This window comes from Schistocerca piceifrons, chromosome 8, assembly GCF_021461385.2.
Source record: "Schistocerca piceifrons isolate TAMUIC-IGC-003096 chromosome 8, iqSchPice1.1, whole genome shotgun sequence".
Lineage (NCBI taxonomy): Eukaryota > Metazoa > Arthropoda > Insecta > Orthoptera > Acrididae > Schistocerca > Schistocerca piceifrons.
In genome coordinates, this window is record NC_060145.1 from 240,458,728 (window position 1) to 240,484,110 (window position 25,383).

Genomic DNA, 25,383 nt, shown 5'->3' on the forward strand with positions numbered 1-25,383 from the left:
CTCCGAGATGAAGAGCTTGGCACAGGACAGAAATTCGTGGCGGGCAGCATCAAACCAGACTACTGATGTTGAAAAAAGAGTAAAATCGTTTGTTTTAGTTCTATTGCACAAATCTGTTTTGTTTATATGTTTTGCTGATATAGAAATATAGTCCTACAACGTTCATCCATTTCTCAACATCAATCACCATACTCACTACAGAACATTAAATCTGTCATCAACCCGAAAGTTGATTTGAACTCCACAGTGCTTTACAGGTATGGTCCCACTGGAGATCGTATAGCCTTGTCTTCCTTCGATACAGCCGACCAGTTTCCACGTTTCAAAAAATTTTCGCCGGTGAAAGAACTGATAAGTGACAGATACAAATTCTGCGATGGACCAGTGATCGAGTTTTACATTAGAAAGTTGTTGTTGTTGTTGTGGTACTCAGTCCGAAGACTGGTTTGATGCAGATCTCCACGCTAGTCCATCCCGTGCCAGCCTCTTCATCTTGCATAGCAACTACGACCTACATACATCTGAACCTGCTTACTGTATTCTAGCCTTGGTCTCCCGCTACAATTTTTATCTCTACACTTCCATAAAAAATAAAACTGACTATTCCTTGATGCCCTAGAATATTTTCTATGAAACTATTTTCCTTTTTCCTCAAGTTGTACCACAAATTTGTTTTTTTTCCCAATTCAATTTCGAATCTATTTATTAGTTAATTTATCCACTTATCTAATTTTCAACTTTTTTCCGTAGCACCGTATTTCGAAAGCCTCTATTCTATTATTGAATGAACTGCTTATCATCTACCTTTAACTTGCGTATGAGGGTGCATTCCATACAAATACCTGAGAAAAGCACTTCTTAAATTTAAACTTATTTTCGATTTCCACAGATTTTTCGTTTTCAGAAACGCATCTCTTGATACTGGCACTCTGCATTTAATACGTTCTCTGATTTGGCCATTATCTTTGATTTGCTACTCAACTAGCTAAACTCATCTGCTACTTTTAGTGCCCCATTTCGTAATCTGATTCTGTCAGCATCAGACGATTTAATTCGACTGCTTTCCTTCACTCTTACTTTACCTTACAACTTCTTTTCAAGACCATGTCTGTTACTTTCAACTCCTGTTCCAAGTTGCGTTTCGTCTTTCGACACCACGGAAATTACATCGGTAAACCACAGTTCTTCATGTTCTGCCTGAACTCTAATTGTCTTTCTAAATTCTAAATTTCCTTTACTGTTTGCTCATTGTACAGACTGAATAACATCAAGAAGAGGCTACAAAACTGTCTTACTCCATCCTCAATTACTACCTCACTTTCACGCCCTACGGCTCTTGCGACCGTGGTTTGGTTCCTGTGCAAGTTGTAAATAAGCTTTCGCTCCCTGTATTTTATTCCTGCTACATTTAGAGTCTCAGAGAGTGGATACCAGTCGACATTGTTAAAAGCTTTCTCTAAGGGTATAAACAGCATAAAATTATTTTTTAAGGGAAATCATATTCGACGTTTACTGTAAAAATTTTGTATTTCACAATTGCCGTTCCAGCATTCGGGACAGTTTCTTCGTGGTAGAGAAGTATTCGTAGACATTTAGTAAATTTCCGTCGACAATGATTTTTAAATGAGGCAGTGTAGGGAAGAACAAGCAGTTCGTTGACACATGGTTACCATCATTGCAGGCAATCATTTACGACGAAAAATCTAAATCTTCGAGGTCGAACAGGTATTTATTGGAGCTATGATTCCTTCGGTATCTGACGTCAGTTTGGCAAAAAGCGCTTTGTGCTTAAAAAAGATGTGATGTTGTATCATCAAAATTTTACTCCGATACCCTGACGTGGCTTCTCCTTTTGCCCACGTGTTTCCTTTGGCAGTGGGACTTACGATAAGAGAATAACCACTTTATCGACTGCGGACATTACAAAGGACAGAAAATTTGCTCAGTTGATATGCTTCAATTAGGTTTTTAGTCCCAGCCCAGTCAAATAAATGGTGTGTTTGAAAGATGAGCTATAAATGACACAGTTGTTAACAGACAAAAAATACGAGACTCTGGGAGAGCGGGGTTATGGGAAAGGGAGAGTGCAAAGCGCGCCGGGCTGCGAACCCGGAAGCTCTGGCTCGAAGCCCGGGCACGCCCTACGCTTCCAACGTCCAACGGAGACGGACGATAGTGTACGGAACTGTACGTGAACTTTCAAGCCAAAACATCAGGCGAGGTTTTCTGTAATGAGGAACTGCTGCTGTAATGAGGAACTTCAGCAGATCTCCTGAACAACTGTACAAAAATTACAAATAAAAATGATTAATAACTCTCGAAGCAGTCTTGTTTTCCATTATATTCTTTATAAACACATCTATTTCCGATTACGTGCCACTGCGCTTGAAAGCCAGCTAATTGATGCTTACGCATGTTATTTCCGTCCTCTGAACTGCTGTACTGTTTCACAAATGAAGATCACGTTTTTATAAATCCATCGACGATGAAGTTATCAGATACAGAACAGTAGCTCCTGTTTGAAAGGAAGACCTTATAAGATCAAAAATCACATAGATTATCACCTGTTTCTTTAAAATTTAGTTTATACATTTACTTATGTCCAGTAGAGTATCAGTGGTGTACTACCAAACTGTCTCATTCTTTAAAACACTCCTTAGACTAACTGATGCGCTGATAAAGATTGACAAAGTAACATACAGCATCCACACCCCGTCTCATGGCTGTACATTTCGTGGCTGTGCATGCTGACCTCAAGAGCTTTCTGTACAAAGGATGTTAAACGAGAACTATTGGCGAACCTTCACAACAGAGATGTAACCTCACACGGCACTGGATGTGAAAGCTATAGACTAACTAAAGTAATTATGGAGGCCTGTTTGCGTTACGTCTACAACGTCTAACTGTTTGACCACGTCAGTACCTCATACTCCCAATTAGGGTGTTCGCTGCAAGGCAACATACGTTAATACCATACACTATGTCGGCTTCATCGACTCCTCAATATGCACACTCCACAGTACATTAAACTCACACGTCAACATGCCATCATAATCGCAACACCTCGTATCCCAGCTGTGCCCATCGATAAAGCAGAACCAAACTTTTTCCCTACTGTTGTTAACCACCTCTGCAATAAACAACCCTATGCACTAAGCGCAGGTCAACAACCTGTGGCTTTTAATAAAAGTTTGAAGCATTTCCTTTAGTCATCCTCATTACTCATCTCTATAAAACATAAATGTGTGGCACTATATCTCTTTCAAACAACTAAGTCGAGTTATCATTACATCTCTCGGTTACGCTATTTCTTTTTCATTCAGCCACTTAAGTTTTTCTCCTCGCTTCATTGCCTGTGTTCCAGCCTGCTCATCCGGCATCTTTTCTGAAAGGTACGTAGAGCTTCTACGGCCCATAGCTTACGTAAACCTACGGTAGCTGCGAAGTATCTTCATTTATCTTCACAGAGACATACAAATTGTCCGTTCTTCTCTGCAACAGCAACCACTGGTTTTACTATTTCTATCGTAACTACCTCATAGTTTCAGATATCATACAATATTCTAACAAGAGTGTCACAGTGAAAATAACTGCGATAAAAAGAATGCCCCCTCACTCCACGAGCCATGGATGATCCCGTTGGTGGGGAGGCTTGCGAGCCTCAGCGATACAGATAGCCGTACCGTAGTCCAACCAAAACGGAGGGGTATCTGTTGAGAGGCCTGACAAACGTGTGGTTCCTGAAGAGGGGCAGCAGCCTTTTCAGTAGTTGCAGGCGCAACAGTCTGGATGATTAACTGATCTGGCCTTGTAACACTAACCAAAACGGCCGTGCTGCGCTGGTACTGCGAACGGCTGAAAGCAAGGGGAAACTACAGCCGTAAATTTTCTCGAGGGCGTGCACCTCTTCTGAATGATTTAGATGCCATCTTCTTGAGTAAAATATTCCAAAGGTAGAATAATCCTCCATTCGAATCTTCAAGTGGGGACTGCTCAGAAGAATGTCATTATCAGGAGAAACAAAACTGGCGCTCTATGGATCGGAGCGTGGAATGTCGGATCTCTTAATCGGGTAGGTAGGTTAGAAAATTAAAAAGGGAAATGGATAGGTTAAAGTTAGATACAGTGGAAATTAGTGAATTTCGGTGGCAGAAGGAACGGGACTTCTGGTCAGGTGAACAGTGGGCTATAAATACAAAACCAAATAGGGGTAATGAAGTAGTAGGTTTAAAAATGATTAAAATTATAGGAATGCGGATAAGCTACTATGAACAGCATAGTGAACTAATTCTTGTAGCTAAGATATACACAAAGCCCACAGCCAACACAGTAGTACCAGTTAATATGCCAATAGTTCCACAGATGAAGAAGAGGTTGAAAAAAATGTATGATGAGATAAGAGTAAACAGAACCACCTGTATGAATACCAAGAGCTCAGATGGAAAACCAATCCTAAGAAAAGAAGGGAAAGTAGAAAGGTGAAAGGACTATATAGAGGGTCTATACAAATGAGATGTACGTGAGGGCAATATTATAGAAACGAAAGAGGATGTACAGGAAGATGAGAAGGGTTCAAATGGCTCTGAGCACTATGGGACTTAACTTCTAAGGTCATCAGTCCCCTAGAACTTAGAACTACTTAAACCTAACTAACCTAAGGACATCACATACATCCATGCCCGAGGCAGGATTCGAACCTGCGACCGTAGCGGTCGCGCGGTTCCAGACTGAAGCGCCTAGAACCGCTCGGCCGCTCCGGCTGGCAATGAGAAGGAGATATGATACAGTGTGAAGAATTTTACAAAGCACTGACATACTTAAGCCGAAACAAGGCGCTGGGAGTAGACAGCACTCTGTTAGAGTTACTGATAGCCTTGAGAGAGCCAGCCATGACAAAACTCATCCGCCTGATGAGCAATATCTATAAGACAGGCGAAATACCCTCAGACGTCAAGAAGAATATAATAATTCCAATTCCAAAGAAAGCAGGTGCTTACTGGTTTGAAAATTACTGAATTATCAGTTTAGTAAGTAACGGCTGCAAAATACTAACACGAATTCTTCACAGACGAATGGAAAAACTGGTAGGAGACGGTCTCGGGGAATTTCAATTTGGTTTCCGTAGAAATGTAGGAACACGCGAGGCAATACTGATCCTACGACTTCTCATAGGAGATAGGGAAAGACAAACCTACGTCTGTAGACCTAGAGAAAACTTTTGAAAATGTTGACAGGAACAAAAAAATGATTCAAATGGCTCTGAGCACTATGGGACTTAACATCTGAGGTCATCAGTCCTCTAGAACTTAGAACTACTTAAACCTAACTAACCTAAGGACATCACATACATCCATGCCCGAGGCAGGATTGAATCTGCGACCGTAGTAGTCGCGTGGTTCCAGACTGTAGCGCCTAGAAACGCTCGGCCACTTCGGCCGGCCCAGGAACACTCTACTTCGAATTCTAAGGATGGCAGACATAAAATACAGGGAGTAAAAGGCTGTTTACGACTTGCAGAAAAACCAGATGGCCGTTATAAGTGTCGAGGGGTACGTACGGGAAGCAGTCGTTACGAAGGTAGTGAGACAGGGTTCTAACCGATCCCGGCTGTTATTCAATCTGTGTATTGAGCAAGCTGTACAGGAAACATAAGAAAATTTGGAGTAGGAGTTAAAGTCCAAGGAGAAGAAACAACAACCTTGAGGTTTTGCTGATGACATTGTAATACCGTCAGAAACAGGAAAGGACTTGGAAGAACAATTGACCCGAACGGACAGTATCTTGAAGGGAGGGTATAAGGTGAACATGAACAGTGTAGATAATGGAATGTAGTCACATTAAATCAGGTGATGCTGAGGGAATTATATTATGAAATGAGACACTTAAAGTAGTAAGTGGGGTGGCTATCTGGGAAGCAAAATAACTGATGATAATCGAAGAAAGAAAGATATAAAATAAAAACCAGAAATGGGAAGAAAATCATTTTTGAAGAAGAGAAATTTGTTAATGTCGAGTATAGATTTAAGTGTCAGAAAATATTTTCTGAAACTATTTGTACGGAATGTTGCCGTCTATGGAAGTGAAACATGGACGATAAACAGTTTAGATAAGAAAAGAGTAGAAGCTTTTGGAATGTGGTGCTACAGAAGAATGCTGAAGATTATATGGGAAGATCACGTAACTAACGAAGAGGTACTGAATAGAATTGGGGAGAAGAGAAATTTGTGGTACAACCTGACGAGAAGAAGGGATCGGTTGATAGGACAAATTCTAAGGTGTCAAGGAATCACCAATTTAGTACTGTAGCGAATAGCGGGGAGGAAAAATCGTAGATGGAGATCAAGAGACGAATACAGTAAGCAGATTCAGGGGGATGTAGTTGGCAGTAATGTCTCGGAGATGAAGGAGGATAGAGTAGCATGGAGAGCTGCATCAAACCAGTCTTTGAACTGAAGACCTTGCAGATTTGCTTCTTAATTTGATCCTACGGAAGTTGATGTGTAAATATTAGGTCCACAACTTTGCTTCCACCATTTTGCAATAGACGGCAGTAGCGGCACGTGGGGTTCGGGTGGATGGTCGTAGGTGTAACACAATAAGCTTAGGCATCTGTAAACATAATGCCATAAAATATTAGTCGATTTGTGATTGCATCATAAGGTTAGTCTCGATTAAGTACGTCAACTTACGTACCCATTGCTCGGCATTTGCGGGAAGTTTTAATTTTTTCATTTAACATGAAGGAATCTGCAGCTGCAGAGTAAGACCAATGGAACTATTAGTAGAAGATCTTGATGTCGAAGACCGGCAAGGCGGTGGAAGACAGAACGTTTTCATAGCTACTAAAACAGACGAAGACAGTCACAGGACATCATTATCGAAAGCAACTGATGCGTTCGAGCCCAGCACTGAAACACAAACGGCCGCAATACAGCGATAGACACGTAAAGGTAAGTTTGCAGCAGGTCAGTGCTCGACCCCATGTCACAAACAAAACCCGTCAAAATATACGTGGAAACGTTGAAATGAGAGGTCCTATACCTCCCACCGTGTTCTCCATACGTTCCTCTCTCTGACTACCACCTTTTTCGATCAGTGTCATACTGTCTGGATTCATGGATCCCCACAAAAGGCGCCCAGTTATTCTGCCACGGGATTCTTATGATATCTGAAAAATGGGCGAATGTGGTGGCCAGGGATGGGCTATACTATGAATCATAATTTTTATGTAATTTTTTCACAATAAAGCCCCGAACGTCGAGAAAAAAAGGCGGAAGCAAATTTATAAACCTAGAAAAAAATAAAAAAAACAACAACCAACCATAAAGAATCCATGGCTAGATGTGGCTCGTCAGAATAAGTAAATTAATAAAGAAATCCATATTGGGACTTTCATGGCGAAAATACAAGCAATTTTTAAAACAGAAGCGTTTATTTACTTTACGTAAACCCCTTGTAATGACCTCGATGGCAATGGAACGTTAAACAATTTCTCCCTTCCTTTAATTTTACATAAAATGTACATGATGTGACCACCGCCTATGTTCAACGTCAACGTGTGATGACGCCTCACAGGCGACAAATAGCAGCACTAGCGTTAGAGGGTATATAAAGCAAGTCGTTCTCGTGAGGGGAAGGGGGGGGGGGGAATCGGAAAAAAGTGCAGACGTTAGCGTAATGCGTAAATGTAGCGATTCATCTGATATCCAAAACGGCATGGTCTTTGGCTTTCAGACCAAGGAAGGAAGCATTTCTGGAATGGCTAAGATTGTAAACTGTTTGCGTGGTTAAAGTGTGCCGTGCATGCCAAAATGGCGCTATCCACAACTGGCGCCTAGGCAACTGTTGTGTATCACAGCTAATAGATGACAGTGGAAAACGACAGCTGCGGATATGTGTACAGGCTAATAGATGCGCAATTGTTGCACAACTGCCCTCTCAGACGAACCAAGGGGCTACCAACAGTCTTTCCTCAACGACCGTTCAGCGAACGTTGCTGCATACGGCCTTCGCAGCAGGTGCCTTATTCACACATCCGTGGTGACTGCTGCTCATCGGCGACGAAGGCTGAAATTTGCATTGCAGTACTGCAACTGGACGTCTACTGTGTGGCGACAGGTAACCTTCCCTGGTGAATCACGTTTTATGCTCGAACGACCAAATGGCTGTTAGCTTGTACGGTGTGAAACGCCTGAAACGAAAGTGTCCGGGCCGGCGGAGGGAGCTTTAAGGTCTAGGGAATGTTTTCGTGGCATTCCTTAGGTGTTTTCGTCGTACTGGAAAGCACTCTAGTTCAACACGAGCATACATCAGTCCGTAGGGACCATTTCCACCCCTAGATGCAGTTTGTTTTTCCTCGGCACTATGGCATCTAGCAACAAGGTAAAGCAACGTGTCAAACAGCCTGGAGTGTACGTGCGTGGTTTGAATAGCACCTGGATGAATGTACTACACTCCCCCCACTTAAACCATATCGAGACTCTGTAGCACCACCTCGATCGGCTTGTTTGGGCTTAGGATTCTCATCCGTGAAACCTGGCGCAGCTGGCCACACAACTGCTGTCGGCATGGCTCCACATCACTGTGTGTGCCTTCCAGAGCCTCACTGACTCTCTACATGCACGTTTCGCAGCGGCCCGCGCTGCAAATTGTCATTACTTCGGCTTTTGACAAGTGATCACATTAATGTGATTGGACAGTGTATTATAGACGACGCTACTTTGTGCTATAAATTATGAATTTTTAACTGCGGAAATTACAGGTTTTTGTTAGTTTTCAAAAGCTTTCCACGTGAGGTTGGCCTGCCGTTTAACCTGGAAACTCGCGTTGCCTCATGTAATGTACCTCTGCTCCGATACACAAAGAAGATGATATCAAGAACCCACGGTGAACCAGATTCACCATTGTTTCCTAAGACTGCTAGAGAGGTGAACACCAGATGTCGAGACTACGTCGAATGGACTAACCAGGTGTGTTCTTGGGAAAATTTGTAATTTATAAATAAATGCTCTTCCAAGAAAGGAACCTAACATACCAGCAGGAAAAGAAGCACAAATATGAAAATTTTGAGAAACGTGATCCAAAAGTCACATTATATGTTATGTGGAAGTAGTGAAAACTAGAATTTGACACTAATTTTTGAAATTAATTTCTAATAAAACTTTATAGGGAAATGTATAAGACCTGATACGGCCTTGCCAATAGACGAGAAGGACAAAATATATAATAGGATCTTTATAAAACAGTGCTATCTATGTTGTTATTGTGGTCTTCAGTCCAAAGACGGGTTTGGTGCAACTCTGTGTTACTCTATCTTGTGCAAGCCTCTTCATCTCCGAGTAACTACTGCAACCTACATCCCTCTAAGACATCCCTCTAAGTCTGCTTACTGTATTGACTCTCGGTCTCCCTCTACCATTTTTACTCCAACGCTTCCCTACAGTACTAAATCGGTAATCCCTCGCTGCCTCAGAATGAATCCTATCAGCCGTCTCTTCTAGTCACGTTGTACCTCCCCATTAGTTACGTGATCTACCTATCTGATCTTCAGCATTACTCTGTAACACCACATTTCAAAAGCTTCTATTCTTTCCTTGTGTAAACTGTTTATCGTCCATGATTCACATCCGTACACGGCTACGCTCCATACAAATACTTTCAGAAAAGATTTGCTGACACTTAAATCTATACTCGATGTTAACAAATTTCTCTTTCCAGGAACACTTTCCTTGCCATCGCCACTCTACATTTTATATCCTGTAATTCGACCAACTTCAGTTATTTTTCTGTCCAAATAGCAAAACTCATCTGCTACTGTGTCTCAATTTCCTAATCTAATTCCCTCGGCATCACCTGATTTAATTCGATCACATTCCATGATCCTCGTTTTACTTTTGTTGATGTTCATTTTGTATCCTCTTTTCAAGACACTGGCCATTCCGTTCAATTGTTCTTCTAATGGTTCAAATGGGTCTGAGCACTATGGGACTTAACATCTGAGGTCATCAGTCCCCTAGAACTTAGAAATACTTAAACCTCACTAACCTGAGGACATAACACACCTCCACTCCCGAGGCAGGATTCGAACATGCGACCGTAGCGGCCGCGCGGTTCCGGACTGAAGCGCCTAGAACCGCTCGGCCAAAGTGGCCGGATACAATTGTTCTTCCAAGTCCTCTGCTGTCTCTGATAGAATTACAATGTTATCGGCAAACCTCAAGGTTTTAATTTCCTCTTCCTGAATTTTCATTCCTACTCCAAATTTTTCTTTGGTTCTCTTTATTGTTTGTTCAGTGTACAGATTGAATAACATGGGGGATAGGCTACAACCCTGTCTCACTTTTTTCTCAACCACTGCTTCCCTTTCGTGCCCCTAGACTCTTAAATCTGCTTTCTGGTTTCTGTACAAATTGTAAATAGCTATTCGCTCCCTGTATTTTACCCCTGCCACTTTCAGAATTTGAAAGAGAATATTCCAGTCAACACTGTCAAAAGCTTTCTCTATGTCTACAAATTCTGTCTACATACGTAGATTTTCTTTTTCTTAGCACAGCTTCTAAGATAAGTCGTAGCGACAGTATTGTCTCGCATGTTCCTACATTTCTACGGAATCCTTACTGAACTCCCCCAATGTCGGCTTCTACTAGTTTTTCCATCGTCTGTAAAGAATTCGTGTTAGTATTGCAACCATGACTTATTAAACTGATAGTTCGGTAATTTTCATACGTGTCAACAACTACTTTGGAATTGTTCAAACAAATTTCGGGCTTGGAGCCGGTCGTCGTTCAATACTTCGCACGATATTTCAACTGGGCACCTGCCAGTCATCTTCAGGTGAGCCATCGCAGACTGGCGAAAACGTCCTCCGTTCCGCAATATATAGCGTACTGTAACTATTCTGCGCATGCGTCGAAAACTTGATAGATGAACCACACTGCCCGCCGGCAGCGTCCTCGCTGGTGGAATAGCAGAACTCAGTCGCCCTCTGCTTTGCTATTTGCCACAGCCGTCGACGTACTCTGTCGTCTTCGATTAGAGCAAATCGTAGAGATGATGGGATTCCATGCACTGTTCAGCTGGTAGCCGCTGTCACGGTTTAACAGATTTTCCGTCAGTCGTATTTCTACGGATTCTTTAATAATGGAGTCCCAGAAAGACGTTGCTGTGGACAAAATCATTGTTTTCTCATACTCCATTGAATGTCCAGTAGAAATGCAATGTTCAGCAATAGCGGACTTGCTTGGCTGCAAAAGGCGGGTGTAAACTTGATGTTCAGTGCAGTGTTCTTTCACGGTGCGTGTGGGTTGACCTATGTAAGCCATACCACATTGGCACGGTATCTCGTAAATTCCGGCCTTTCGTAGTAACAGATTGTCCTTAACTGATCCCACAAGGTCCGCAATCTTTGATGGTGGGCGGAAAACCACTATTATTTGAAATTTTTGGAGGCTTGTGTCTCTCAGCGATACAGATAGTCGTCCCAGTGCCCAGTTGAAATATCGTGCGAAGTATTGAACGACGACCGGCTGCAAGCCTGAAATTTGTTTGAACAGTCAATTCGCCGGGAAAATTTTAAAATTCATACTTTGGAATTGTTATATACTTTGTGATGTCTGTGGGTATTTTGCCTGTCTCGTACATCTTGCCCACCACATGGAAGAGTTTGGTCATGGCTGGTTCTCCCAAGGCTATATCCACATACAAGATATTCAGTTATACAGATGCAAGAGAATTCTAATCATAGCAGATACTTTTACTTGAAGGACAGAGGGACTTTTTTTGTTATCATAACCAATTTTATTAAAATAACCTACTTCATTAACTAAACCAACCCTCAGCCCCCCTCAACCCCCCTCCCTCCCAATGAACCATGGACGTTACCGTCGGCGGGGAGGCTTGCGTCTCTCAGCGATACAGATAGTCGTCCCGTGTCGTATCTGCCGAGGGGCCAGACAAATGTGATTCCTACAGAGTTGCAACACCGTATTCAGTAAGTGCAGGAGCAACAGCCTTGATGATTGACTGATCTGGCCTTGTAACACTATCGAAAAGGGCCTTGCTGTGTCGATACCGAGAACGGCTGAAAGCAAGGGGAAACCACAGCCGTAATTTTTACTGAGGGCATGCAGCTCTACTGTATGGGTAAATGATAATGGAGTCCTCTTGAGTAAAATACGCTGGAGGTAAGATAGTACCTCAATCGAATCTCCGGGCGGGGACCACTCACGAGGTCGTCGTCATCAGGAGGAAAATAATCTGACATTCTACATATCGGAGCGTTGTATGTTAGCTCCCTTAGTCGGCAGATAGCTTAGAAAATAAAGATGGAAATGGTCGGTTGAAGTTAGATATAGTGTGAACTGTGAAATAGGACGGCAGATAAGCTGTTATGAAAATTTGGAAATTAGTGGTAAGGTCTTATGGGACCAAACTGCTGAGGTGATCGGTCGCTAAACCCACACACTCCTTAATCTAATTTACGCTATGGACAACACACACACCCATGCCCGAGGAAGGACTCAAACTCCGACGGGGGGGGGGGGGGGGGGGGGGGACCGCACGGACCGTGCAGGGCTACCCTGCGCTGCAGCTGTTATGAACAGCATAGTGAACGCATTATTGTTATTGTAGCCAAGACAGACAAGAAGTTCTTCACACCCACCACAGCAGTACAAGTTTACATGCCAACTACCTCACCAGATGATGAAGAACTTGAAGAAATCTTCAAAGAAATAAAATAAATTATACAGATAGCTAAGGGAGATGAAAATTTAATAGTGATGTGCGACTGAAATTCGATAGCAGGAAAAGGAAGAGAAGGTAAAATAGTAGGTGAACATGAAATGGTGGAAAGGAATGAAAGAGGAAACCGCCTGGTAGAGTTTTGCACAGACCATAATTTAATCATCTCTTACATTTGGTTTAAGAGTCACGTAGAAGAGACATGGAATTGATTATATAATGGTAAGACAGACTTAGAAACGAGGTTTTAAGTTGTAAAACATTTCCGGGGCAGATGTGTACCCTGACCACAATTTACTGGTTGTGAATTGTAGATTATATGTTAAGGAATTGGAAAAGAGTAGGAAATTAAGGAGACTGGAACCGGATGAGCTAGAAGAACAAGACGTTGTTTAGAGTTTTAGAGGGAGCATTAAGCCTGACAGCAAATTTATCGGTTATGAAGTGTAGATTAAAACTGAGGAAATTGGAAAAGGCGAGGAAATTAAGGAGATGGGACCTGGATAAGATGAAAGAACAAGAGGTTGCTGTGAGGTTCAGAGGGTGCATTAGGCAACGGATGACTACAACAGGTGAAAAAATACAGCAGAAAATGGTAGCCTCAATAGCTAAAAAAATGAAGGCAGCAGAGTATCAATTAGGTAAAAATACAGGGCCTAGTAGAAATCCTTGGATAACGCGAGAGATACTGAACTTACCTGATGAAAGGATGCAATATCAAAATGCAGCAAATGAAGCAGGCGAAAGGGAATAGCGAAAGGGAACACAAACGTTTAAAAAATCAGATTGACAGGAAGTCCAAAATGGCTAATCAGGAATGACTAAAGGACAAATGTAAGGATTTGGAAGCATATTTCAATAGAGTACAGATAGATACCACCTACAGGAAAATTGAAGGATTTGGGAAAAAGAGGAGCAGCTCTACGAATACCAAGGACTCAGATGGGAAACAAATCCTAAGCAAACAAGGGAAAGCTGAAAGGTGGAAAAGTATATAGAGGGTAAACATAAGGGCAATGTAGTAGAAAGGGATGTGGACGTAGATGAAGATGAGAGGGAGAAATGATACTGCAAAAAGAATTTGACAGAGTTCTCAAAGACCTAAGTCGAAGCAAGACCCCAGGAATAGACGGTATTCGGTCAGAAGGTCAGAACTACTGATAGCCTTGGGAGAGCCAGCCATGACAAAAGTCCCCATCTGATATGCAAGATGTATGAAACAAGCGAAATACCCTCAGACTTGAAGAAGAATGTAATAATTGCAATTCCAAAGAAAGGAGTTGCTGACAGGTGCGATAATTATCTGACTATCAGTTTAATACGTCATGGTTCCAAAATACTAGCCCGAATTCTTTAGAGAAGAATGGAAAAATTGGTAGAAGCAAACCTCGCGAAAGATCAGTTTGGATTCTAGAGAAATAACGGAACACGTGGGGAAATACAGATCCTCCGGCTTATCGGAGAAGATAGGTTAAAGAAAGGCAAAGTAAGTTAGTAGCATTTGTAGGCTTAGCGAAGGCGTTTGAGAATGTTGACTGGAATACTCTCCTTGAAATTCTAAAGATAGCAGGGGTAAAATACAGGGAGCTAAAAGCTATTTACAGCTTATACAGCAACCAGATACTGCAGTTATGAGACGGCATGAAAGGGAAGCAGTGGTTGAGAAGGGAGTGAGACTGTGTTATAACTTATCCCTGATAATATTCAGTCTGTAGATAAAACAAGCGTTTTTTTATTTTTTATTTTTTATTTTTTTTAGTCTTCCGATTTTGATATGGCGCGCTACGAATTCTCCTCCTGTGCCAACCTCTGCATCTCTCAGTAGCACCTGAAGCCTACGTCCTCCACTATTTGCTGGATGCATTCCAATCTCTGTCTTCCTCTACAGTTTTTGCCCTCTACAGCTCCCTATAGTACCGCGGAAGTCATTCCCTGATATCTTAATAGAGGTCCAGTCTTCCTGTCCTTTTCTCCCTCTCAGTGTTTTCAACATAATCCTTTCTTCTCCGATTCTGTGCAAAAGCTTCTCAATCCTTACCCAATCAGTCCGCCTGATTTTCAACAATTGTCTATAGCACCTCATCTCAAATGCTTCGATTATCTTCTGTTCCGGTTTTCCCACAGTCCATGTTTCAGTATCACACAATGCTGTGCTCTAGGCGTATATTCTTATAAAGAAAACTAAACAAAAATTTGGAGTAGCAGTTAAAATTCAAGGAAAAGAAATAAAATCTTTGAGATTTGCCGATGACATTGTAATTTTGCCAGAGACGGAAAAAGGCTTTGAAGAAAAGTTTAACGGAATGGACATTGTCTCGAAAGGAGGATATAAGAAGAACACCAATAAAATCAAAACAAGAATAATGGAATGTAGGAGAATGAAATAAAATCATGCTTGGGGGCTAGATTATGGCTCTGAGCACTATGGGACTTAACAGCTATGGTCATCAGTCCCTTAGAACTACTTAAACCTAACTAACCTAAGGACATCACACAACACCCAGCCATCACGAGGCAGAGAAAATTCCTGACCCCGCCGGGAATCGAACCCGGGAACCCGGGCGTGGGAAGCGAGAACGCTACCGCACGACCACGAGATGCGGGCAGGGGGCTAGATTAGGAAACGAGACAGTAGTACATGACAATTTCTGTTTGGGCAGTCAAATAACTGACGACGGCCGGAGTAGAGAGGATATAAAATGTAAACTGGCAACGGTAAGGAAAGCATTTCTGAAGAATAGAAATTTTTAACATCGAATATGGATTAAGTGTTAGGAATTCTTTCCTGAAATTATTTTTCTGGAGTGTAGCCATGTATGGAAGTGAAACATGGACGATAAACAGTTTAGACAAGAAGATAATAGAAGCTTTTGAAACGTCGTGCTACAGCAGAATGCTGAAGATTAAATGGGTAGACCACGTAACTAATGAGAAAATACTGGAGAGAATTGGGGAGACAAGAAATTTGTGGTACAACTTGGCCAAAAGAAGGGATCGGTTAATAGGACACATCGTAAGACATCAAGGAATCACCAATTCAGTATTGGAGGTAAGTGTGTGGGGTAAAAATCGTAGAGGGAGACTAAGAGATGAATACTATAAGCAGATTCAGAAGGGTGTGGGTTGCAGTATTTATTCGGAAACGAAGGAGTATAGAGTAGCACGGAGAGCTGAATCAAACCAGTCTTCGGACTGAAGAGCACAACAACAACAACAACAACAGACTTACAACTTTTAGCGACAATATTCACAGCAACCATTCCAAGTGATGACCTCAACTGATAGATAAGGGTCGTAGTGTGGATTTTGTCGAGTACGTCTTCAAAGTGATATGCTTATTTCGTTGATAGTGGGAAGTTATGTAGTTTAAAAAAGGCAAAGTTGTGTAATGCTGCTTACCCTCTTGCTGTTTGCTTTAACTTCAGAGACCTAATATTTCGAAAAGGATGCATCGCACTAAAAAACAGTTCTAGGCGAAAAGTGTATATTAGTGAAAGGAACATCTGTCTGTTCTTCAACTGGCCATTTCATAAGTAAACCACCTGCGTGGGCGGATCAACTTTGTATTTTCAAATGAGCTTTCCCATTTTTATTACATATTCGGATTCAACGCCAAAAAAATACAAACTGTTTTTTGAAACCACTGTCTCCCATTCGTGCTATGTGGCGCTGTGATCAATAAATATGAAGTGTGCCCGTCTTGCAATTAAGAACCGACACATTTGATTCTACATTTCATTTGCAATCTAGTGCGATCAACACCCAATTTACGTCTCACAGTATGCTACAGCAACGACTACTGAAGACTACTGTTTGAAAAATGTCCAGTGAACGAAATTGAAGTATGACACGTCGAATGAAAATATAGAGATCACGTCACATTCCTCTTGAATACCAAACTCAAACAACCAGAAATCTGAGAAACATGAAAATTCTAACATTGCTGTGAATAACCTGCAGGATTTTTATGAGAGGACAACTGAATGTTATGAAAGAGTCAGTGTGTGCTATACAGAAATAAGAAATTTGTCGTGAAAAATCCTGAATATCAATTAGCAGATAAATATCAATTCGCTAAACGAGGCATTATGCGCCAAACACCATGAAGAACTGACAAAATGTAACACGTGAATTTTCTGTACAATTTATACTTTATTGTTCGACAGGTTTCGGTAAACACTATTTTCAAATATATGTTTTACTCACGTCATCGATTCAGCAGAATTTTCGTAAGATTGTGATATAATACAACCAATACTTATAACTTTTTAATAAGTGGACTTACATCAAAATGTGATATTTATGAATAATATTTTGTCACACAGAGGTATATGCACTGAATGTACTGTTTGTATTGTACCATTCTTTCCCAACATTCCTTTTGTCAGAAAATTTTATGTGTCTATGACATGCTTACAACAGACACTGGAAAATGCCCCTGACCAAAGACACTGAACGGCGACAGGCAGGCTTTCGAGATGAATCATACTCTATGCTCTATCGGACAGATGGCTGTTGGCGTCCACTGCGTGAAACGTCTGAAAGCGAACACCATGCAACAATCGTCGGAAAGGTCCTGGCCGGAGGGCTCTCGCTGGGTGATCGCGTCACTTGGAAGGCACAACAGATACATATCTACCTGGGAGAGCGTATCACTCCTTCATGGGTGATATCCACCTGCATACCTACCGTATAATCACATACCCCGAGAAACTTGCGAATCATGTGCACGGTTATGTTCTTGACATCATCTTCTCTCTGTGTCGGAGCAGCTGTACAGTATGTGAAGCTGGTCAGATTAACCGACAGACGAGTATCACATAGAAAACTTTTGAAAATTGACAAAAAGCTGTAATTTCCGCTATTTTAGAAGATAGAATAAGAATAGGCAAACGTACGTTTCTAGCATTTGTAGACTTAAGCTTTTGACAGTGTTGACTGGAACACTCTCTTTCAGATTATGAGGGTGGCAAGCGTAAAATACAGGGATAAAAAGGCTATCTGCAATTTGTACAGAAACAAGATGGCAATTAGAAGAGTCGAGGGGCGTGAAAGAGAAGCAGTGGTTTGGAAGGGAGTGAGTCAGGGTTAAAGCCTATCCCCGATGTTATTCAATCTTTATATCGAGCAAGCAGTAAACGAAACAAAAGGAAAATTTAGAGTAGGAATTAAAATCCAAGAAGAAGAAATAACAACTTTGAGGTTCGCCGATGAAATTGTAATTCTGTCAGAGACAGCAAAGGACCTGGAAGAGCAGTTGAAAGGGATGGACAGTGTCTTGAAAGGATGGATGGAATGTAGTCGAATTAAATCAGGTGATGCTGAGGGAATCAGATTAGGAAATGAGACACTTAAAGTAGTAGATGAGTTTTGCTATTTGGGGAGCAAAATAACTGATGGTGGTCGAAGAAGAGATTATATAAAATATCGACTGGCTATAGCAAGGAAAGTGTTTCTGAAGAAGAGAAATTTTTTAACATCAAGTATAGATTTAAATGTCAAGAAGTCTTTCCTGAAAGTATTTCTATGGAGTGTAGTCAAGTATGGAAGTGAAACACGGACGGAAAATATTTTCGACAAGAAATGTGGTGCTGCAGAAAAATGCTGAAGATTAGATGAGTAGATCACGTAACTAATGAGGAGGCATTGAATGTCATTGGGGAGAAGAGGGATTTGTGGCAAAACACTAAAACAAGGGATCGGTTGCCAGGACACGTTCTCCAGCATCAACGGATCACCAATTTAGCATTCGATGGAAGTGTGGAGGGTAAAAATCGTAGAGGGAGACTAAGAGATGGATACACTAAGCAGATTCAGAACGATGTAGGTAGCAGTTGTTATTAAGAGATGAAGAAGCTTCCCCAGGATAGAGTAGCAAGGAAAGCTGCATCAAACCAGTCTCCAGACTGAAGACAACAACAACAGCAATTCATACTTTGTATCAGAAAGTGGTGTCATATATAATACACTGTCCAGTCACATTAATGTGACCACTTGTCAAAAGCCTGAGTAAACACTTTTTCAGCGCGGACCGCTTCGAGACGAGCATGGAAGAGAGTCAGTGAGGTTCTGGAAGGAATCGAGATGGATGTGGAACCATGCTGGCCCCAGTGCCGTGGCCATTCACGGATGAAAGTCCATAGCGCAAACTACCGATCGAGATGGTGCTACAGATTCTCGATAGGGTTTAAATCGGGGGAGTGTGGCACACTCAACCAGGTGGTCTTCGAACCACGCAGGTACATTACGAGCTGTGTGACTCGTTGCATTGCCCTGCAGGTAGATGCGATCGAGTCGACGAAAAACAAGGAGGCCCATAAGAGCAACATTCACACTGAACAATCATTGAGGAGACACTGCCGGTAGCCCATTGTTTCATCTGCGCGACTGTTCTTTACACCTATTACCTATGGCCCGTGGTTCACCAAAGTTGCCTCTGCGCCGGTTTTGGATTGCGCCATTTTTCCATCCACTTTATACTTTAACCACGATGACACGCGAGCAGATTATAAAAACAGCCGTTTCGGAAATGAATCACCCTCACCCCGAAAGCCAATGATCATGCCCTTTTGGACGTCATATAAATCGCTTCGTTCCCAAATTATTACGTCTGCACTGTTTCCGTCGCGCCCCGAAGCTCTTTATATATCCTCCACTGCCAGTGTTGCCAACTGCCGTCTGAGAGGTTATGACACGTTGCCGCCGAGCATTGGTAGCGCTCACACTGCTGTGAGTGGACTGTGTAGTTTTTCACAAAGTCTTAGAATGTAATTTGCTACAAACGCTCGTAAATGAAATTGGAAATGCGGTGTGGCTAGGACTTCGGCGACTTGCATGTCGATGGGGATGAAATGATGATGATAAGGACAGCGCAGCACCCAGTCCCTGAGCGGAGAAAATCTCCGACCCAGCCGGGAATCGAACCCGGGCCGTTAGGTATGACATTCCGTCGCGCTGACCACTCAGCTACCAGGGGCGGACATAAAAGAAATTGATCCAAGCATATACCTCATCATCTTTTGGCCCTTCAACGCTACTGTGAATCGCAATATCGGATTACAAAACTTGGCATTTACCATCAACAACAGGAAGGTCTTCAATGTGACCTACTCGATATTTTACTTGAGTTTCCTAGTCACTATTTCGTTTTGTCAAGATTTCCCTTATCGATTTTGAAAATGTGTTTGTAATGTCACGGAAAACTTGTTTTAAATCGGTTTCTTTACTTCGTTTTTCACGTAATCCTGTGATGCATCCTCCCCACAAAACAAACAGTTTGTTTTAGCGTCGAATTTTTGAACTGACGGTCGTTAAATGTGTGATTCATTTCCATTGTATTCGTTCTAGCATAATCATCCTTCTAATAAAATTTCCTGCACTTTTCATGAAAAACGGCAGTGCAGTTCACCAAAACAACATGTTTACCGCGCTTTCTCGTCTTAACCATCTCGATAAAAGTTTTTATGTCTTTTTCTTCACCGTGGAAGACCTACACCGTCCACAACATTTTAACTACAAACAAAACATTCACACCTCGCCCTGACTTCCACTAACGAACATAACTGAACAATGATTACTTGTTGACTGATGCCTCTGCCACTGCGAAATATAGCATTGGTCGATAAAAGGCTCGACGTGAAGCACACTCTTTCCTATAGTGGGACAGCAAAGTACAGGAATAACTCTACTGATAAACGAAACATACAGAGCGAATATTTAAAAAAAACTGGTGAATTTAAATTAAAAAATTGATGCCCGTGGCCAAGCGATGTCCATAAAACTGACAAACGGTAATATTTTCTAGCCAACTATGTTTTTCAACAGTTTCTTTGACTTATTGCAAACACACTTTATTGCTCTACAACTTTTCTTCTAGAAATTTTTTCTTAAAGTTGGCGAACTCTCGGGTACTGTGCGTTTTATGGCGACGAAACAAGCGTTTATCTAAAGGAGAAAAACTAACGCTTTCTGATGTAGCGTGGTAATAATAATGCTTCATAAAAGTGCGTTATAGATAGCCTACGTGCACATTCAAATGTGGTGCTTATTTATAGTAATATGGACGAAATTAAATTAATCCTGTTGCAACAGAATTATTTATTTGATTGTCAAGTTTGGCAGTAACCTCAAACAGAATACAAACGGCACGACGACTTCAGACTTCCGCCGAGAAGCACGTATCAGAAAGAGGGGTCGAAACTGCCAAGAAAAGTTTTAGAAGCTACACTCCTGGAAATTGAAATAAGAACACCGTGAATTCATTGTCCCAGGAAGGGGAAACTTTATTGACACATTCCAGGGGTCAGATACATCACATGATCACACTGACAGAACCACAGGCACATAGACACAGGCAACAGAGCATGCACAATGTCGGCACTAGTACAGTGTATATCCACCTTTCGCAGCAATGCAGGCTGCTATTCTCCCATGGAGACGATCGTAGAGATGCTGGATGTAGTCCTGTGGAATGGCTTGCCATGCCATTTCCACCTGGCGCCTCAGTGGGACCAGCGTTCGTGCTGGACGTGCAGACCGCGTGAGACGACGCTTCATCCAGTCCCAAACATGCTCAATGGGGGACAGATCCGGAGATCTTGCTGGCCAGGGTAGTTGACTTACACCTTCTAGAGCACGTTGGGTGGCACGGGATACATGCGGACGTGCATTGTCCTGTTGGAACAGCAAGTTCCCTTGCCGGTCTAGAAATGGTAGAACGATGGGTTCGATGACGGTTTGGATGTACCGTGCACTATTCAGTGTCCCCTCGACGATCACCAGTGGTGTACGGCCAGTGTAGGAGATCGCTCCCCACACCATGATGCCGGGTGTTGGCCCTGTGTGCCTCGGTCGTATGCAGTCCTGATTGTGGCGCTCACCTGCACGGCGCCAAACACGCATACGACCATCATTGGCACCAAGGCAGAAGCGACTCTCATCGCTGAAGACGACACGTCTCCATTCGTCCCTCCATTCACGCCTGTCGCGACACCACTGGAGGCGGGCTGCACGATGTTGGGGCGTGAGCGGAAGACGGCCTAACGGTGTGCGGGACCGTAGCCCAGCTTCATGGAGACGGTTGCGAATGGTCCTCGCCGATACCCCAGGAGCAACAGTGTCCCTAATTTGCTGGGAAGTGGCGGTGCGGTCCCCTACGGCACTGCGTAGGATCCTACGGTCTTGGCGTGCATCCGTGCGTCGCTGCGGTCCGGTCCCAGGTCGACGGGCACGTACACCTTCCGCCGACCACTGGCGACAACATCGATGTACTGTGGAGACCTCACGCCCCACGTGTTGAGCAATTCGGCGGTACGTCCACCCGGCCTCCCGCATGCCCACTATACGCCCTCGCTCAAAGTCCGTCAACTGCACATACGGTTCACGTCCACGCTGTCGCGGCATGCTACCAGTGTTAAAGACTGCGATGGAGCTCCGTATGCCACGGCAAACTGGCTGACACTGACGGTGGCGGTGCACAAATGCTGCGCAGCTAGCGCCATTCGACGGCCAACACCGCGGTTCCTGGTGTGTCCGCTGTGCCGTGCGTGTGATCATTGCTTGTACGGCCCTATCGCAGTGTCCGGAGCAAGTATGGTGGGTCTGACACACCGGTGTCAATGTGTTCTTTTTTCCATTTCCAGGAGTGTATGTTTGAAATCTGTAGGCTTATGTGTAGGCAGTAGCCGACCATTACCATCCTTAGCGATGTAACATTGCTACAACATGCTTAATTTAGCTTCATATTCATTCCCACTAACCCGTGGTTGCGTGAGTCGCTGGACTCGCAAAAATGCATGAAAGGGATCTGCAAGACACGTACCTCAGAACAAGCACGAAACACCTGTATGTGACAGCAGTATCACAGTTTTGTGGTTTTGGAGACACTGAATGAATAAGCAGGTGTTTATTATAATATTGTGATCTTCACTCGAAAACATGAAATATAATATCATAAACTGCTTTATAATTTTTCTGAGACTACGCAAAAAAATTTAAATTTTTCTCGAGTTTTATCAGAGGTTTTGCTCAGTAAATGTACTCAGTTTTGCAAATAGTTAAACTAGGTTTTTGCAAATACATGTTGCACATTTGGTGCGTATTTGATCATTTTCTTGTGCTTAATCGATATGGGCACATAGAACTTCTTCTTTTTTGTTATCTTTCACTATGTTCCATCTTCCACAGGTGGTGAGTAACGTCACAATATCTATTTATGGCTTGTGGAACTTTCTTCTGGAGACATGCCTTGTTGACTCTCTTCTCCATGCGGGCTCGTCTCATTTGTTGTGCCAATTCGTTGAGGAAAAGTCGTATTGTAGCAGATTTGCTTTTCTTTAAATTTGGATGTTGCTGTGAAAATAAACATAGAGTATTTATGGTTGCTACCTCAATTATGTTTGTCCATAAGTCAAAAGGCTATCTTCTTAGCTGTCTTTTGCATTTGTATGAACATGGTTCTGATCAAGGAAATCAGCTGAAGATTTAATTGTATTATTGAACTATGGTTCCATTTTACGGCCTTTTCTGCTGCGGCACTGTGGTACAGAGACCTTAGCAGTATAATTCTTTTGTTATCTTTGGGCACGTAACCTAAATGTTTCAAATTGTCTTCAAAGGCATGTGATGACGACAAAACATCTCTGCATATGGGAGTCCATATTTCTGTTGCAATTTCCATGGTTTTTTCCTTCAATCTTCCCACACCTATAATCAATTCCTGCGATAGTTCTTCAAATAGAGGAATTTCTTTGAAAAAAAAATATCCTTTGTAGCATCTGTTGAGGTTCCTCCCAAACTCTTTTTAAGTACCTTACTAGAGCAGAAGTAACAGTGCTTAATTTTGCCTGACCAGGACCCAAAAAGTGGTATCGTCTCCTTAGATGTAACATCTTGCATTATTTTTCTCCTTGATACTAGCTATTATGTCCGAGATACAAACTACCAAATGGAAAGTCGGCATTAAATACAACTCAGAAGATTTATTCCGAAAACAAGTTGAAACACAGCGTAATCACTCGTTTCCAGGTCCGTAGGCATAGTTGATCTCCCGTAAACACTATCCCAGTAACAGCGTCGCGTCTGAGACGAGACCTGGTCCGTACTTCTGGAGGCCCACCAGACGACTCCCCATCCGGGCCGCCGCGAGTTACTCACGTGGGGCTGGATCCTGATTGGCTCCTTGGACTCTAGCAGTACGACTGATGCATCTCTTGTGGCGCCATTACTGTGAGCACTTTGAAGTATTCCACGCTGATGCCACTGGAGCGTTGGCACAATGTGCTCGAGAAGGCGGTGGCCGCGTCTCACATGCGGCGACCGCGCTGTATGAACGCACGGCACAATGTGTCCACCTTCTAAATTTGTGCAGTGTATGACCTCCTCTAATACAAAATAGTCCCAGGAGTTACAGTGACTAATACTAGCGATTACTGATTCAGGTGGTTTTCATGATATTGTGTAGTCTAAATCTGCTGCATGGTGGCGGTGTGTTAATCCATTGGATTCCAACACGACCAATAAAGGATGAACACTTCCGTAGTCAGTGTTCACTCTAAGTGCTGGAAGATGCGGATTCATTATCTTGGGCACCATCAGTGACTAATCACTGTTATCTCCCTGATCAAAGGGAGCTTCATCTTCAAGCCATTTAGAAGCTGTTAATTAAAATTCTGGTCACTTGTTTTCTTTTGCGCCTAAGAGATATAATGGAATCTATGCTGTAAGTAAAGGATAAAGGTGTCTTGTGTAATTATTCAGTTCATGAAACTAAAGTAATGCACACCTGAAACAATTTTGGTGTGAAGAAATACACTTACCTTGCAAAATAATCTTCACTTGTAGCTTCTGCAGCTCTTCTGGCTTTCCAACGAGTGTCAACTTGTCTAGTCGTCATTAATCTTGCCAAGATAACGTGCAATTAAAACCGAAGATAAATAAGCTATTTCAAAGACGGCTTGTTCACTAGGGGTCTGAAGGAACCTGCCATGCATTACAAGTGCTCCATTAAAATTTCATATAGAAATAGTTCATTTAATTTGCACCAATTAACGTTTTATCTAAAGAAATACAATTGCATTTCCAGTGATTGCCCAGATTTTAAATTAAAATAAACGGCTTTAAGATATTTTATTGATAAAACGGGAGGTTGCTAGGTTCGAAAGACCACTGTTATGCATCCAAGGGTTAGTAAGTACCACAATTGAACATAAACGTCCCTATTCTGCGCTTTCGCCAAACCTTGCAATTTACATCTGTCATTTCTACCATAGCACTGTGGAATGGCGCAGTGCTCAGTGTCCTAGCATTCCGAACTTCCTAGTTTAACCCCAGACCTACCCACCAAGATTTAGATTTAGTGTAGGTTTTCCCAGTTCACTCTAGGCGAATGCTAGGGCTGTTCCTTGCAAAGTCCACACTACTTCCTTCCCATCCAAATATAAAAAAATCCGAGAAAAGCTCCGTTTCTAATATCCTTAGCTGTCGAACATATCTGAAATACTACCTTGACTTCTTCACTTTTACCGTAGCAGACGACAGATGGGTCAACAAAGTGGAAACGTGCGCGTGTTGTCCGCATTGAGCAAGATGGAAATTCTTTTCCACGTCCTTCTCCTCTCTTCGCGATCGGCATTGTGCTGCTTC